The sequence below is a fragment of the Oryx dammah genome, unplaced genomic scaffold, assembly GCF_014754425.2.
Source record: "Oryx dammah isolate SB20612 unplaced genomic scaffold, SCBI_Odam_1.1 HiC_scaffold_11, whole genome shotgun sequence".
Lineage (NCBI taxonomy): Eukaryota > Metazoa > Chordata > Mammalia > Artiodactyla > Bovidae > Oryx > Oryx dammah.
This window is the reverse complement of record NW_024070195.1, coordinates 32,866,130-32,883,637: the sequence shown is the minus strand read 5'-3', so window position 1 is coordinate 32,883,637 and position 17,508 is coordinate 32,866,130. Positions and strand designations below refer to the sequence as shown.

General features: G+C 46.0%; 1 pseudogene; it reads left to right on the top strand.

Annotated features, from left to right (window-relative positions):
• Positions 1–1,569: 1,569 nt before the first annotated feature.
• Positions 1,570–9,038, top strand: LOC120869771 (annotated as a pseudogene).
• Positions 9,039–17,508: the final 8,470 nt, after the last annotated feature.

Sequence of the window (17,508 nt, the reverse complement as noted above, 5' to 3'; positions counted from 1 at the left end):
TGAGATTTCACTCACCTGTAAAACAACAAGAAAAATAAACAGAAAGCACAGTTTAGCTTGAGGACTTCCAACTTTTTCTTTTTCCCAGTAAGAACATTGGGAAAAAAACCCACTGTAATGGATTGAATTGTCACTCCACCTCCCACTTCCTTCTGCCCCCAATATATTGATATCTTAGCTCTTGGTACCTGTGAATATGACCTTTTTTTGAAATAGGGTCATTGCAGATGTAAGTAGTTAAGATAAGGTCATGCTGGGATAGAATGGGCCTCTAATCCAATATGACTGATGTGTTTATAAAAAGGGGAAACTTGCACTCAGAGGAAAGGGAAATGATGTGAAGACCCAGGGCAGAAGGACATGTGAGGACAGATCAGAGATTGGACTGATGCAGCTGCAAGTCAGGAACGCCAGGGATTGCTGGTCACCAGCAGCAACTGGAAAGAGGCAAGTAAGAATTCTACCCAGAGCCTCAGAGGAAGCCTGGCCTCGCTGGCACCTTGACTTTAGACCCCTGGCCTCCACAACTGTGAGACAATACATTTGTGTGGTTTAAGCCAGCAAGTTTGTGGTACTTTGTTATGGCTGCTGCTGCTGCTAAGTCGCTTCAGTCGTGTCCGACTCTGTGCGACCTCAGAGACAGCAGCCCACCAGGCTCCCCTGTCCCTGGGATTCTCCAGGCAAGAACACTGGAATGGGTTGCCATTTCTTTCTCCAATGCATGAAAGTGAAAAGTGAAAGTGAAGTCACTCAGTCGTGTCAGGCTCTTCGAGACCCCATGGACTGCAGCCTACCAGGCTCCTCCATCCATGGGATTTTCCAGGCAAGAGTACTGGAGTGGGGTGCCATTGCCTTCAGCCCTAGGAAATTAACATGTGTGCATGCGTGCTCAGTTGCTAAACTGTGTCTGATTCTTTGCTGCTACATGGACTGCAACCTGCCAGGCTCCTCTGTCTATGGAGTTTTCCAGGCAAGAATACTGGAGTGGATTGCCATTTCCTTCTCTAGAGGATCTTCCCCACCCAGGGATTGAACCCATGTCTCCTGCATTGGCAGGCGGGTTCTTTACCACTGAGTCCCCAGGGAAGCCCTAGGAACCCAATACCTCCAGAGGAGGATTCACACTGGTGTCCCTTAAATACCTCTTGCACCATTTAAAGCTTTTAAAGCTGCACTTCTCGAAGTGTGTTCCGTGGAGCGAGAGTTCCTTGTGATGTTAATGGACGTTAGGTGGAAACATGATTTTGTGGTAAAATATACTTGAGAAATACTGGGTCAAACAGTCTTAAACAGAGTCCTCTTCTGCAGGGCTTTTCAGAAGCTTTAATATGCAAAAGTGCATTGTCAGTACGGTAGCACTTCCCGAATTCAGTTGGTAGTGGAATTTGTGTTTTCCCTCTAACATATGCTCAGTCTCCTGGGATTATTTTCTGAAGAATACTCTTTGGGGACCACTCTTCTAGAAACCAGGATTCTCAAATTTTCCATGAAGTACCTAGCAGAGTACCTTGTGTAACCTCATAATTAACCATCCTGCTGATGCTGATGGTCCGGGTGCTGTGGGTATCGATGGTGCTGGTGGTGATCATGAGGATCCAGGTCATGGTTATGATGGGGACACTGGTGAGAAGGACATTGGTAATGAGGGTGGGTGGAAAGGCATACCTCGAGTAAATCCCTAGGGAGAAAGGGCTTCCAGCTCAGAGAGGTCTTCTGTATGTGAATGACACCACTAGGCTTTGCAGTGTTAAAGACCCAGGCTTAGTGGGAGATGGTCCTGGAAAAGCAATGGTGCAACCCAGGGAGGTTGATGAGCCTGGAGCCAATAGAAGATCTTAGCAACATGGGAGACCCACTGAAGGTGTACAGCCTTGATTCCTGGAGCCTCTCTCAACATGAATAAAAATAAAAAGAATATCATTTCCGTGACTGGAAGATTCCTGCTATGGTGAATCGTAACGTAGTGGGGGATGCTGTCAAGGCTTGTGAATCTGTTAAGAAATGAAGTGGAAACACGTGTGTTTGCCTCTTTGGGGCTGTGTTGTTTGGAATGGCCCGTTCTTAGCTCAGTCACGCTGGAGAAGGTCAGATGAGTTACAGCCCTCCAAAGGGACCGAGGGAATTGTGAAGGCAGCAATGGAGGTGGAGGCCTTTTCTTTCTTTTTTAAAAAATTAATTAATTAATTAGGCTGCTCCAGGTCTTAGTTGTAGCATATGAATTCTTAGTTCTGGCATGTGGGATCTAGTTCCCTGACCGGGGATTGAACCTGGTCCCCTGTGTTGGAAGTGTGGAATCTTAGCCACAGACCTCCAGGGAAGTCCCATGTAATGGAGATTTTGAAAAGACAACAGTATTGCCCGTGTTCATGGAGGGTGGACGAAAAGGATGCTGGTGGTGACAGGGTCACAGTGAAGGTGAGGACAATGCTCCTGGTGACCGGAGTGCTGATGGGAGTGACAGAGGCAACTGTGGAGGTGGGTGATGGGGACAGTGATGGGGACATCCCCAGCGTGCCGTTGGCAACAGTTTGCGAGGAATCATGGCGTGCACCGTACACCAACCAGAGTCTAAAGTGACTCTGTGGCCACCTGCTTCCTTCCTTTACAGGTAGGACAGGACCCGGGAGATGCAAGCTGGCCTGATAAGCGCAAGACTTTGCCTTGGAGGTACTGAGTTATCTTCTGTGTAGAAAGCTGGCCCTTCACTTTCTCCATAAATTCACTCCATAAACTTTCTGCTTTGCCAATTGTAGGTCGTCAGCCCCACAAGCCGTTCCCGCCTGGAATACGGAACTTGAACAAATAAATCACTCTTATTATTCACGTCGGCAGCAATGTCATCATTGCACGGGAGTCCAGACCTGGGCTGACCTACCCAGGGGACGCGGGCGGCCCCCCTCTATATTGTTCAAAGCCCAGCACACCACGATTCAATAGTGAACTTCTAGACAGAGGCCCCTATATCAAAGTGACATAATTTAATAGCACTCTCCTCTCTCATCAGAATGGGGCTTCTCTCGGGGTGGTAGGCATACGGCTTCCCGGGGAGAGGGGGATGACTCTCAGAAGCAGGTTCATGCCCTTCCCCTACGAGAAGCCGGCTGTCAGGCCCCCAGCCTGTAAATTCAGCGGGCCAGCTACTGACAGCTCTGCTCCCCTCCTCTTATACATGTCGGCTCTGCCTGATTTTAAGGAGGAAATAGAAGCTCAATCTGGATCTGTGTCTGCTGGCAAGATGGCTGCCTCTAGGCAGATTTTTTAGCATCTTGAGTAATGCATTCTGGCAAGGGCTGCCCATTTATTGCATTGGCCAAAAAAGTCGTTTGGATTTTAAACATCTTATGGAAAACCCGAACAAACTTTTTGGTCAACCAGTACTTATCACAGGCTTGTGATTTGTGGGTCCTTGTTCTTCCTTGAGGGACACGAATGCTTGGCCAAGGCCTCAGTGACCATTTATGGACATTTACCATATGTCCGCAGCTTCCTCGGCACAAATCTGAAATCAGGGCATGTAATTAAAGCCATTGCCCTGCGTTTCTTCATGTTTTTATGCAGGGGATGCAAAGTGATAGTGGGGTTGCCCTTTTTGATCTTTTCTGGAAGGAATTATTCATTTCATTTTTTGCGTGTCCCCCCCCCGCCCCCGCCCCGGGAATGAAATAACAGTTCCAGCAACTTCTGGAAAACATCTGAGCTAGTTAGTAGAATGTTAAAGCAGGCTGAACATCTCATTCATAGATGTATCAGGTATTTTCCTATGACCTTAAGTGGTTGTGGAGGTCCTTTTGGAATTCCAGTTAGCTGAGGGATAGGGGTCTATGGAAGGCTTCTATTTCAATGTTCTAGGAATGAAAGTCTTGGGAGGGGGGAAGTTGCTGTGGCTTAGTAAGTTAAAGGGACTTTCCAGGTGGCACTAGTGGGTAAGGAACCCGTCTGCCAATGCAGAAGACAGGGTGGCATGCTGCACTAAGTACTTCAGATTTCCCTGGTGGCTCAGATGGTAAAGAATCCGCCTGCAGTGTGGGAGACCTGGGTTCAGTCCCTGCTTTGGGAAGATCCCCTGGAGGAGAGCATGGCAGCCTACGCCAGTACTCCTGCCTGGAGAATCCCATGGGCAGAGGAGCCTGGTGGGCTGTGGTCTAGAGGGTCGCAGAGTCAAACATGACTGAAGCGACTTAGCATGCATGTAGTAAGTTAAAAGTTCTAGAATACATTGGAATTAGGTATTTTGGGTTTGGAATGTAAATGTGTAATATAAGAAGAATGTATGTTTTGGGGTCATTTTAGGTGTAACTCTGAAGGCAGAGCCTGCCTATTTTGGGGGAATCCAGGGACTAAATGAATGTGTACAACAGGTTCAATAACACCAGAGGGAACAGGTATCACACAAAACACACCACCATCCTTAGCGTAATTAAATTCCAATCTTGCTTTGTGTCTAAAATATTTCAAAACATAGGATACTGGGACGTGAAGGGGTGACAAGATGATTTCCGCAGTTTCAGTTGTAGGGACCCCGTGGTCGATTCCACAGCATCTACTCACCCAATTAGGCAGGCCCAGTGGGCCATGCTAGCTCCATTCCACTTCCTGGGGACTGGCTCGGGGCAGGCGTGAGCCATTTTGGGTCAATGAGACAACGGGGGAGAAGCTCGGGGCTTCTGGGAAAGAGCAGTCAGCCACACCGCCCCTCTCCTTTCACTTCGCTGGATGTGAACAAGGATGAAGTTTGTGCCGGGTGCTGTTGGCAGCCATTTTGAGACCATGAGGGGAAATAGTATTGGGATGCAGCCAGCTCTACTGCTGAGAGAGCAGAGAAAGGAAAAGAGCTTGGGTTGAGGGGCTGAATCTGTCTCCACTGACCTCTTCCCTGCCTCTGGACTTCCTTCTGTGAAACATAACGCCGTGATAATGTAAGTGAGTCTGAGAAGGTGTTTCTGTTACCTGAGAGGAAAGCATTCTGACCCACCTATTTAATGATTGTGTGCTTATTATTTCCATCACTAAGCTAAGCTCTGAGGAGAGAGAAACAATGGAGTCCATGTGTTGTCCCTGATCTTCAGAGCTCTCAAGTGCTTATTGGAGAGGTGATATAACTACACAGAAAGCCACAATGTATTACGTGTTAAATTGTGACAGAAGATACTCCCAAGGCAGGGCTTGGACAACTCTTTCCATAAAGGGTCAGATAGAAAATAGTTTGATTTTTCTGGGCTGTATGGGCTCTGCTGTGACTGCTCAGCTCTGCCATTGTAGCACAAAAGCAGCCAGAAACAATGGCTACAAATGAGCGTAACTATGTTACAATAAAACTTTATTTAAAAGAGTAGATGGTGGGCCAGGTTTTGCCTACACCTGCTCTAAGGGAGTTCATAATCAGCAGGGGATTGGGGTCATGGGATGATTCCTGGAGGATGTGGGTGCTGGACAGACAGCAGTAGACCACGCCATTCTACACTCTACAGATGGAATTCAGAAAGGAAAGAGCCAGCGTGTATATCATAACCACACCTGACTGTCTCCCTGGTGATCAAGCCAATTCTGCAGTCCCTCTTCCTCCACTTAGCAATGATCAGGCAAGAAAAGAGGAAATACCCGGGGGCCACACACAGGAACAGTCCCTCCCAGATCTGTCTCCTGCCCAGAGGACCAAAGGTGAGTCTAGGCACCTAGAAGCACAGAGCAGGCAGCCCCAGCAGGGCAGACATGAGACTCTTCAATTCAGAGAGTTGAATTGTCTGGGGGGGGACTGCGCTGGTTCAGAGAGCTACCTCCTAAGGGTGACCTTGAGGATGGCTGGGCTTTGAATAAGAGGCAGGTAACATGGGCAGGTGGGAATAATGCTATGAGCAGAGACGTGGAAGGGACCCCTCTGTGGTGTGAAGACACCTCGATAGGGTGACACCCCATAGGATACTCTGGCTGACACCCTCTTAGGATACACTGGGAAGTTGTTCCCCTGATCCCTTGAGACAAGAGCCTAAAGTTTCCTTTGAGGAGGTATCTAGACAACGACACCCATCAATACTGACCGACAGGTAGGGTTGTCATTGTTTAGTTGCTAAGTTGTGTCTGACTCTTTTGCAACCCCATGGCCTGTAGCCTGCCAGGCCTCTCTGTCCATGAGATTTCCTAGGCAAGAATACTGGAGAGGGTTGCCATTTCCTTCTCCCAGGCATCTTCCCAACCCAGGAATTGAACCTGTATCTCCTTCGTTGGCAGGCGGATTCTTTATCACCGAGCTACCAGGGAAGCCCTATAGGCAGAGACTGGGAGCTATTAAATCTGAAGAACATCAGTGGGGTTTACGGGGCCTGCGGATGAGTTGGTGGGGGCAAAAACCTACCTTGTCTAAGTGTGGACCAAGAAGGGTGATGAGAACATCACAGGAGGAGGATGGGGAGGAATGGGAAGGGAGAGAAAGGCTTAGCATGAGAAGGAAGGTGGCTCGTTCTTCAGGACTGAGTGCAAGTCCATCCAGAGAGCCCAGGGTCACACTTGAGGAGTCGGGGAGGGTGTGCATTCCTGCTGCTGGGAAGGGGCTCTGTGAGGAGGCTGGAGTTTGTTGGGGGGGAAGGATAGCCTTGTCTGAGATGGACAGCATCGTTCAGAATGGTGAGACCCAGCATGCTCCCCACCCTCAAAGGCTACAACTTAGGGATGTAAAAATATTCCACCCCTGTTTTCCTACTTTGATGTGTAAACACGGGGCAAGTTGGAGAGAGGAGAAAGAGAAACCACACTGTGGAGTAATATCCTTTTGCAAAGAAATACATATTTTGGAAAAGGGCTGAAACTTGTGGAAGCTTTAGAAGGGTGTTTTCTTTTCTTATTTTTAAGAACTCAAGGGTTTTGGTGAAATCAGTGTTGTTTTCTCAGGCGCCCAAATGAATGAACATAGGCACAGCTTCAGAGAGACAAAGGAAACCATAAAAATAGCTTTCTAATTATTGTCTCCTGTCCCCAAACACGGCTGTCGAGGGCTGGGTGATGCCAGCTCCCTTTCCCTAACTGGGGTCCGCTCTGCCTGTCCCCAGCTGTCGTTCCCTGGCTCTGCCACTGCCGCTTTGGTTTCGTGGTGCCCTTTGCTTCTCTCTCTTTTTGTCTTTGTTGACTTTCACGAGGAGGTGGTTGTTTCTCCTAACCCTCCTCTGCTTTCTTTAGGTTTTGCATGGTTTTTATCTCCTGTTCAGCTGTCTCCGTCAGTTCCCTTACCTTCATTCTGCGGGGCTATCGGTGACCTGGTTCCAATGAGGCAGTTGGGTTTTGACCAGCTGCTTCTTCAAGCAGGCCCTCAGAGTTATGTGGCTGCCATCTCTCCCTGTGAAGGTTTTTAGATTTATTTTGTTCTTCCTCTCTTCTATATGTGTTTCTCCAGGCAGGAATATTGGCTGTTTATAAATTTTCAGGAGTGCTTTTCCTTTTAAGATGAGAGACAGGCTTCTGAATTTCTTGGGCTGAGACACATTATCTGTGAAATTCTTGCTTTGATGACTGGCAGATTTCTGAGCCATAGGGCTGGATTTCCAAACCTGGCTGGCCCCTCAAGCTGTGGTATCACCCTCTGCTTGTGGCTCTTTCTAGACCAGAACCTTCACAAAACAACCACTTCGTTTGTGCAATACTTTGCTCCGTTATGCCTGTATCTTTAAAACTGATCAAGAAATAACACGAACGATCACAACCTGGAAGAAATAAAACTCTCCATTATAACACAAACAGTTCTTCATTGAGTTATTAAAATATAGCAGCTGTGTGACACAGATGGAAACCACGTACTGCACGTCATCCTTATTATTTAATACTAACCCCTTCAATCTTCACTATTCAAAACGGGGTCCCTTTGTGGGGGGTCTTCCCTGGTGGTCCAGTGGTTAAGACTCGGTGCTTTCACTGCCGGGTGTATGGGCTCCGATCCCTGGTCGGGGAACTAAGATCCTGTGTGTCACATGGTGCACTGCAACCAAACAAACAAGAAAAATACAAGTATGAAATATACACCTGGATTTGAGAAACTTGGCATCCCCCCCCCAAAAAGGTTAAAATGACCAGAAATGCATGTTTCTGGTCAGAAATGCATATTTCTATCTTTAGAAGTCTACTTCGGCAGATGGAGATCCGTGACACCTTCCAGAATATCAAGTTGTGGCTCCTGAGAGTTAAGAACATTTTTGACTTCTCCCAGACCCATTCTGAGCTTCCCAGATGGTGTTAGTAGTGAAGAATCTGCTTTCCAGTGGAGGAGATGTAAAAGAGATGTGGACTCGATCCCAGGGTCGGGAAGTTCCCCTGGAGCAGGACCTGGCAACCCACTCCAGTACTCTTGCCTGGAGATTCCCCTGGACAGAGGAGCCTGGCGGGCTACAGTCCATGGGGTCACAAAGAGTTAGACACGACTGAGGTGACTTAGCAGCAGCAGACCCATTTTAACCTGGCTCTCGCCATCTTCAGCTTCCTCATGGTTTCAGTAAAGATAAAAAAGCATTTACTCCGTTGTGTTACAAAGATTTCTTTCAGACTCGCTGTCAAAGTTAATGATGAAGAGGAGTTAATTCCATGAGGAGGGGACTTCATAAAGCCTATGGCTCTGGCTATTTCCTGAGTGAGCCTCTGAGGGTGGAGCTGGCTATTTTGGACACACTGCACTGGGATCTCTATATTGGGACACCGCTGGACTTCTCGGCCCTGTTCTACTCCCTGGTGGTCCTGGGCTGGCCCCGTGTACAGGGGTTGCCTTGGAGGCATCCTTCTCTCCAGGCCGCCTCCCTGACCAGGTAGCTGAAGCCCCGAGTCCCTGGCCATCAGCTGCTGCAGCTCAAGGGCTCCACACTGACCTCGGTCATCATCACTTTAGAATTGGACAGGCTCATGCCCGATGCTGTGCTCCTCCATCTGATCTGCTGAAGGCGCTTTAGGCATCAAGCATCAGGCCGTTGAACCGCTACAAGGAACTGGTAAAACAGCGGCTGACAAGTGTTCGCTTCTCCTCCTGCACAGACAACTCTGTTTCCCCTGCAAGTCTTGGTGCCCTTTAGAGCATAACAGCAGTCCTCCTTGCCAAGTCTTCTCTGTCCTCTATGCTTTCTGGCTCCCACAGCAAGAAAGAAAAAAGGCACTAAAAGAGCAGCTGAGAACACGCCTTAGGTCTTATTGTCATATTGCCTCGAGACCTACCGAATTAGAATCTGCATTCTGCTTGAGAGAATAGCATTGAAATACGTACATTACCATATGTAAAACAGGTGACCAGTGTGAGTGTGATGTGTGATGTAGGGCACCCAAAGCCCGTGCTCTCTGACAACCTGGAGGGATGGGGTAGGGAGGGAGGCGGGGCGGGGGAATCAGGATGGAGGGGACACATGTATACCTACGGCCAGTTCGTGTTGATGTATGGCAAAACCCGTCATAATATTATAAAGTAACTATCCTCCAATTAAAATAAATAAATAAAATTAAAAGAAAAAGAGAAAAGATCCCTAGGTGATTCCAATGTAAGTTTGAGATGTCCTGCTTTTGTAACCATTAAAACCTTTAAATGGAGCAAGATACCAAACAAAAATCAATGAGGAAACAGAGTATGGTGGATGGCACCTAGAAATGCCCCATTAGTGGCAGCTACAATGAACAATGTGTCTATTTTTGTTTCAGCTTGATGGGGCCCCATACCTGATCACTGAATGACAAGGTGGAGCTCCTAAGAATTCCTGGGCAGCTGATCATTTTTCCTTCTCCATGGAAAGATCTCTGGAAGCTCTTCTCTGCCCTTGGTCACAGGCCAACTCTGTGTCTTGGTCTTCTAAGGTAAATGCTAAGATCCAGCTCATCTTCTTTCTTGTCAGCAAAACCTAGGGTGACAGATTCCCAGGCTTCTTCCAACATTCATCCAGTTTGCCCATCGGCCATCTACTCCAGGGGCTTCCCAGGTGGCGTAGGATTGTAAAGAATCTGCCTGCTAGTGCAGGAGACACAGGAGATGTGGGTTCAATCCCTGGGTTGGGAAGATGCCCTGGAGGAGGAAATGGCAACCCATTCCAGTATTCTTGCCTGGAGAATCCCGTGGACAGAGGAACCTGGAGGCCTACAGTCCATGAGGTCACAAAGAGTCGGACATGACTGAGCACCTAAGCACACAGCAGGCAGGCATCTACTCCAGAGGTGTTTAGGATGACGCTCAGCTTCTTTGCTGACTTGTTGAGGTGAGTCACCAGGTTCCCCCTGCTACCCCCCTCCCTGAAACAGGACATAAAACAGATTTCATCAAGGCCATTGTTTTTTGCTTATGGTCAATGCCAACCTGAGGGATCCTACTAGGAACCTGGTAGGAAAATCTGTGTGATTAACGTTCTTCATTAGTTAGCCATGTCAAAATCTGTCACCGATAGCCTTATTTCCCCTGCCTCATTTATTTCCTTCCAGGGCCATATGGTGGTGATTATCAATCTTTGGGGAGTTGAAATACCTTGTCATTATTTCTTTGATTCCAAGATGTGCCTCCCTCCAGCAAAAAGGAAAAAAAAAAGATCACAGTATGGCATTTATTTTCAAAATGGAAGCAAATGAAAATTAATTTCACATTGAAATCAAGAATTCAGGTTGTCTCTTGAAATGGTGACATCGTGACACTGAGAAACGTGCCATAAAAACTCCAAACTGTGCGAAAGGAAACTGCTGGGGTTCATCATTTATTTCTTCCTTGTAAATTGCAGTTTTATGCTGACAAATTTATTTACTTACTCATTATATATATTATATTATATATTGCATATATATATATATGGCTGCGTCAGGTCTTAGCTGCAGCATGCAGGATCTTTTTTACGTAATGTGGGTTTTTTTTGTTGTGGCACACAGGCTTAGTTTCTCCCTGGGTTGTGGGATTTTAGTTCCCCGACCAGGGATTGAAGCCAAGTCCCCTGCATTGCAAGGTGGATTCTTAACCACTGGACCACCAGGGAAGTCCCAGGTATTTATTCAATCTCGGACTTACCACTCTTCCTCAGTCCAACCTGTGTCTTGTTCAAGAGGCTCATTAAAAACTGTGATCCTTCTGTACCCTTGCATTTGCCTGTCTTCATCTGCCTTTACTTTTAAGTAATCCTATGTCACATCCTCCCTTTGCAAAATGGAAAGATAGTAGTGCAACATGTCTCACCTTTTCCCTCATGTTAAAAAGTTTAGCTGTAAAAAACCTAGACAACCTGTGCCCCAGGGAAACTCCTGAGCATGATGAGCACCAGAAACCTTGTTCGTGGCAGTACTGCTGTCATAGCAGAAGACTGGAAACTCCAGTATTCCTATAAGAGGATGGACAAAACATCAAGATCTGTTATTTGTACCATGGAATATTAAACACCAGTGAAAATGAATGACAATACAGCTACCTGCAATAACATGGAGAAATCATAGAGACATGATGCGTGTGTTGCTAAATTGCTTCAGTTGTGTCTGACTCTTTGTGACCCTATGTGATGTGTGACATTACACATAGGGTCACTCTGTCACCCTGTTGCCTGCCAGGCTTCTCTGTCCATGGTATTCTCCAGGCAAGAAACTGGAGTAGGTTACCATGCCCTCCTCCAGGGGATCTTCCCCACCCAGGGGTTGAAGCCGCATCGCTTACGTCTCCTGCATTGGTAGGCAGGTTCTTTACTGCTAGTGCAACCTGGGAAGCCCTAGAGACGTGATAATGAATGAGAAAAGCAGATTGCAGAGTACTGTATATCATATGTAAAAATACATATAATTTATAATTATATATCTCAAAGACTAAGAGAACCCCAAGTATAAGGTAAACCATATGTTGCTTGGGGGTAATATGGACATCTCTAGAGCTGACCCCTGTCCTGTTATCCTCTCTTGCTGGGCACATGGGAGCATCCCCTTGCAGTGGAATTAGCCCACGTGACTAGTTCTGTCAATGGGCCATGAGTCACAGAGGCTTTACTTGCAGCTGAAGTAATCCTGGGGGAGCCTCCTGTTTTGATGGAGTCCTGCAGAATAAGGCATCCTGGACTGTGGAGGACATGTGACACTTGTTCTGGAAAGCCAGCTGCACCTGCAGTGGATTTTGCTTGACCCAGAGACAAACTGTGGCTGACGTGTTAAGTAGCTGAAGCGTTAGGCTGCTTCATGACTGCAGTGGGACGTGGCTTGTCCTGGCTGGTCCAGATGCACACAAGAGGTGTGAGAAAGGTGAGGATGATGATCAGCCCACAGTGGAGGATGTGGCTGGCTCCTGGGGGAAGGCAAAGGGATGGGGGCCGGGGAAGAGCACACAGGGATGACAGAGGGAAGGCGATGTCTGGTTCTTAAGCCGGGTGATGGGTTTTTAGGTGTTCAATTTATTAATTTTAAAAAAATTTTTTAAAAGAGAATGGACTTGTGGACCCAGTACGGGATGGAGGAGGGGATGAATTGAGAGAGTAGGCATTGAAACATATACGCTACCATGTGTGAAATAGCTAGTTAGTGGGAAGTTGATGTGTAACAAAAGGAGCGCAGCCTGGTATTGTGTGACAACCTAGAAAAGTGGGAGAGGTGGTGGGAGGGAGGGAAGTTCAAGAGGGAAGGGACATATGTATTCAGTTCAGTTCAGTTCAGTTGCCCAGTCGTGTCCGACTCTTTGTGACCCCATGAATCACAGCACTCCAGGTCTCCCTGTCCATCACCAACTTCCGGAGTTCACTCAAACTCACATCCATTGAGGCGGTGATGCCATCCAGCCATCTCATCCTCTGTCGTCCCCTTCTCCTCCTGCCCCCAATCCCTCCCAGTATCAGAGTCTTTTCCAATGAGTTAACTCTTTGCATGAGGTGGCCAAAGTACTGAAGTTTCAGCTTTAGCATCATTCCTTCCAAAGAACACCCAGGACTGATCTCCTTTAGAATGGACTGGTTGGATCTCCTTGCAGTCCAAGGGACTCTCAAGAGTCTTCTCCAACACCACAGTTCAAAAGCATCAATTCTTCGGTGCTCAGCTTTCTTCACAGTCCAACTCTCACATCCATACATGACTACTGGAAAAACCATAGCCTTGACTAGACGGACCTTTGTTGGCAAAGTAATGTCTCTGCTTTTCAATATGCTATCTAGGTTGGTCATAGCTTTCCTTCCAAGGAGTAAGTGTCTTTTAATTTCATCGCTGCAATCACCATCTGCAATGATTTTGGAGCCCCCCAAAATAAAGTCTGACACTGTTTCCACTGTTTCCCCATCTATTTCCCATGAAGTGATGGGACCAGATGCCATGATCTTAGTTTTCTGAAAGTTGAGCTTTAAGCCAACTTTTTCACCCTCCTCTTTCACTTTCATCAAGAGGCTTTTTAGTTCCTCTTCACTTTCTGCCGTAAGGGTGGTATCATCTGCATATCTGAGGTTACTGATATTTCTCCCAGCAATTTTGATTCCAGCTTGTGCTTCCTCCAGTCCAGCATTTCTCATGATGTACTCTGCATATAAGTTAAATAAGCAGGGTAACAATATACAGCCTTGACGTACTCCTTTTCCTATTTGGAACCAGTCTGTTGTTCCATGTCCAGTTCTAACTGTTGCTTCCTGACCTGCATAGAGGTTTCTCAAGAGGCAGGTCAAGTGGTCTGGTATTCCCATCTCTTTCAGAATTTTCCACAGTTTATTGTGATCCACACAGTCAAAAGCTTTGGCATAGTCAATAAAGCAGAAATAGATGTTTTTCTGGAACTCTCTTGCTTTTTCGATGATCCAGCGGATGTTGGCGATTTGATCTCTGGTTCCTCTGCCTTTTCTAAAACCAGCTTGTACATCTGGAAGTTCATGGTTCATGTATTGCCGAAGCCTGGCTTGGAGAATTTTGAGCATTACTTTACTAGTGTGTGAGATGAGTGCAATTGTGCAGTAGTTTGAGCATTCTTTGGCATTGCCTTTCTTTGGGATTGGAATGAAACTGACCTTTTCTAGTCCTGTGGCCACTGCTGAGTTTTCCAAATTTGCTGGCATATTGAGTGCAGCATTTTCACAGCATCATCTTTCAGGATTTGAAATAGCTCAACTGGAATGCCATCACCTCCACTAGCTTTGTTAGTAGTGATGCTTTCTAAGGCCCACTTGACTTCACATTCCAGGATGTCTGGCTCTCGGTGAGACATATGTATTCTTATGGCTAAATCACACTATTATATGGCAGAAACCAACATAACATTGTAAAACAATTATCTTCCAATTAAAAATAATTTTTTTAAAATTCAAAAATATTAAAATTAATTTTTATTGGAGTATAGTTGTTTTACAATGTTATGTTGGTTTCTACTGTACAGCAAAGTGAATAAGCTAACATATACATATATCCCCTCTTTTTTGGATTTCCTTCCCATTTGGGTCTCCACAGTTCCCTGAGCTATACAGTAGGTTCTCACAAGTTATCTGTTTTATATATAGTATCGGTGGTGTATATATGTCAATCACAATCTCCAAATTCATCCTCCCCCTCCCCCACTTAGTTAGTGTCCATACATTTGTTCTTTATGTCTGTGTCTCTATTTGTTTTGCAAATAAGATCATCTATACTGTAGGTGTTCATTTTATAATTAAGCTGTATAACTGGTATATGTTAATATAAGTGCCAAATATCACACAACAGAAAACAATTTAAATAGTTTAAAAATTAGCAGCATGAAAGACAAAATCTCTGTGGCAGGTAAATGGGGATTCACTGTAAAATTCTCTCCACTTGGCTGTAAACTTGAATATTGTCATAATAAAGTGTTGGCTGAAATCCCTAAATGGCTAACAGTTACATTAAGAACTTACAAAAAATCTTACCTATAATTCAACTACCTCAACACAGCAACTATTTTGACTTTTTAAGGCCCTTATCTCTGTGAATACAATGTTATCATAGTTGTGGTCACTATGTATTCATAGTATTTTACGGCTTGCTTTCTTCATTTAGTGTTTTATTATCAACATTTCTCTAGCACTCATGCTGTTTCGGTGAGTGCATTCATGTTTGTGTAATTCCTTCTGTTCCATGCAAATGTGGGTAGCCCATAAACCTTGGTTAGACTCCAGAAGCCAGACACTTTTAAACTTGATGATAAGAGTTGTCAGAGGTCTAACATACTCTGCTCCTTCTTAAGTTTCCTCGGAAGATGCTGTGTCTGTCTGCCACTATTGTTCTCTTCAGATAAAAGGAAGCTTTTGTGTTTAAGAGATACAAGTTAATTATTTACAAAACAGATACAGACTCACAGACTTAGAGGAGGAACTTATAGTTGTCCAGCGAGTGGCAGGGGTGGGGGGCGGTGCGGGGATGAAGTAAAGGGATAGTTAGAGAGTTTGGAATGAACATGTACACACTGTTATATTTAAAGTGGGTAACCAACAAGGACCCACTGTATAACACAGGGAACTCTACTCAATGTTATGTGGCAGTCTGGATGGGAAAGGAGTTTGGAGGAGAATGGGTATGTGTATATGTATGGCTGAGTCCCTTTGCTGTCGACCTGAAAACTTACTACATTGTTAATCGCCTATACTCGAGTATAAAATAAAAAGTTAAACAAAACAAACAAAAGACATAGCAGGCAAGTAATAAGTTAATCACTCAGTCATGTCTGACTGTTTGTGATCCTATGGACTGTAGCCTGCCAGGCTCCTCTGTTCATGGAATTCTCCAGGCAAGCATACTGGGGTGGGTTGCCATTTCCTTCTCCAGGGCATCTTCCCTACCCAGGGATTGAACCCAGGTCTCCTGCACTGCAGGCAGATTCTTTACCAACTGAGCCACTGGGGAAGCCCCAGGTAAGTAATGGCCTTCCTTCAAATCATTGTTCCTGCCTACTATGTGCTTGCCTGAAGAATTTGCTACCTTTCCTTCTAGACTTTTCTCCTTTAATTTCTCTGCTAGTTCTATCTCATCACCATCTCAAAAACAGCCCTGAATTAAAATCTCCACAGGTATAAACTAACAGCCTGCTCAAAAAATCCATGCGTGTTTGGAAGCATACATTGCTTCCCAGGTTGTAAAAATTATTCATGCTCTTGGTAGGTATTTCAGGAAATGAAATGAAATCCACCTATCTTTCTACCACCTCTAGTTAGACTGCTGCTAATATTTTAGTCTTTTCAAGACTAAAATTTAGTCTTTTTTTTTTTCTTTTAAACAGCATCTCTGCCTGAAGACAAAGTGTTAAAAACCAAACCATTCCTCTTGTTTGGTCTCTGCCCTGTGCCCACATGTCCACAGCCCAGATGAAATTAACACCAGTGCCATATGGATCATCACTTTTTATCCACGCGGTAGCTGTAACAAGAAGTCTTCCCAGTCATCATTAAGATATGATTTAATATGTCGTCAAGTATATAAAAGTCTCCTCCACTCAGAATAGCAAACAGCTGTTCACCATCTCTAGTGAGCCTGGAGCCAGAGGAGGGAGACTGAGCGATTGGCTTTCTGGGCAACTTCTGGGCTTCTGGCCCTTCACCAGGAGGGCAGACGGTTCCTGGAGGGTCCTGGCTGAAATCATGAGCTGTGCATTTACCTGAGGCTTGGGCATTTTGGCTTGGAACTAGAGAGCAGTTGCTTCTTTCTCTCTCTCTGTCTGACTTTTCATGACAGCGTGGCTGATAATTTACAATGGAAGGGTCAGGGATTGTCTAGTTCTTTGTAGATTTTTAAAAGTAGCCTGTGTTCTCCTCTGAAGGGCATAGTGCAATTAAAAAAAAATATATATATATATCTCAGAGAAGGCAATGGCAACCCACTCAAGTATTCTCGCCTGGAAAATCCCATGGGCGGAGGAGTCTGGTAGGCTGCAGTCTATGGGGTCTTGAAGAGTGAGGCACGACTGAGTGACTTCACTTTCACTTTTCACTTTCATGCATTGGAGAAGGAAATGGCAACCCACTCCAGTGTTCTTGCCTGGAGAATCCCAGGGATGGGGGAGCCTGGTGGGCTGCCGTCCATGAGGTCGCACAGAGTTGGACACGACTGAAGTGACTCAGCAGCAGCAGTGTATATATATATATTTGACTGCGCCAGGTCTTAGTTATGGTATGCATGCTCTTTAGTTGAGGGATTCATGCTCCTAGTTGCAGCATGTGGGATCTAGTTCCCCGACCAGGGATTGAACCTGCGTCCCCTGCATTGGAAGGTGGATTCTTAACCACCTGACCACCAGGGAAGACCCCATAATGCAGTCTTAAGTGGGGTGGATTTTGTGACTCTGGGGGTTTCATCCACAAAGATCTGGCTTTGCCTTTTCTGCCCCCAGCTTCATTCCCCCAACTTCAGTTCTCTGCCATTCCACTCCTACTGGCTGTCATCTTGCCCTCTAATCCTCGGCTGCTCTCTGGGAGGCCAGCTGGGTCTCTTGATCTACCAGTCGGAGGACTGGATAGAGCCTCTGGCTTGGAGCAGTGCGTGTCGTTTCATCCACCAACCTTTGGGAATGCCTGCCAGGGGCTTCGGATGGTAGCAGAGAGCATACAAATCATGGAGCAGGGAACTGAAGGTGTCATAGCAACCCTT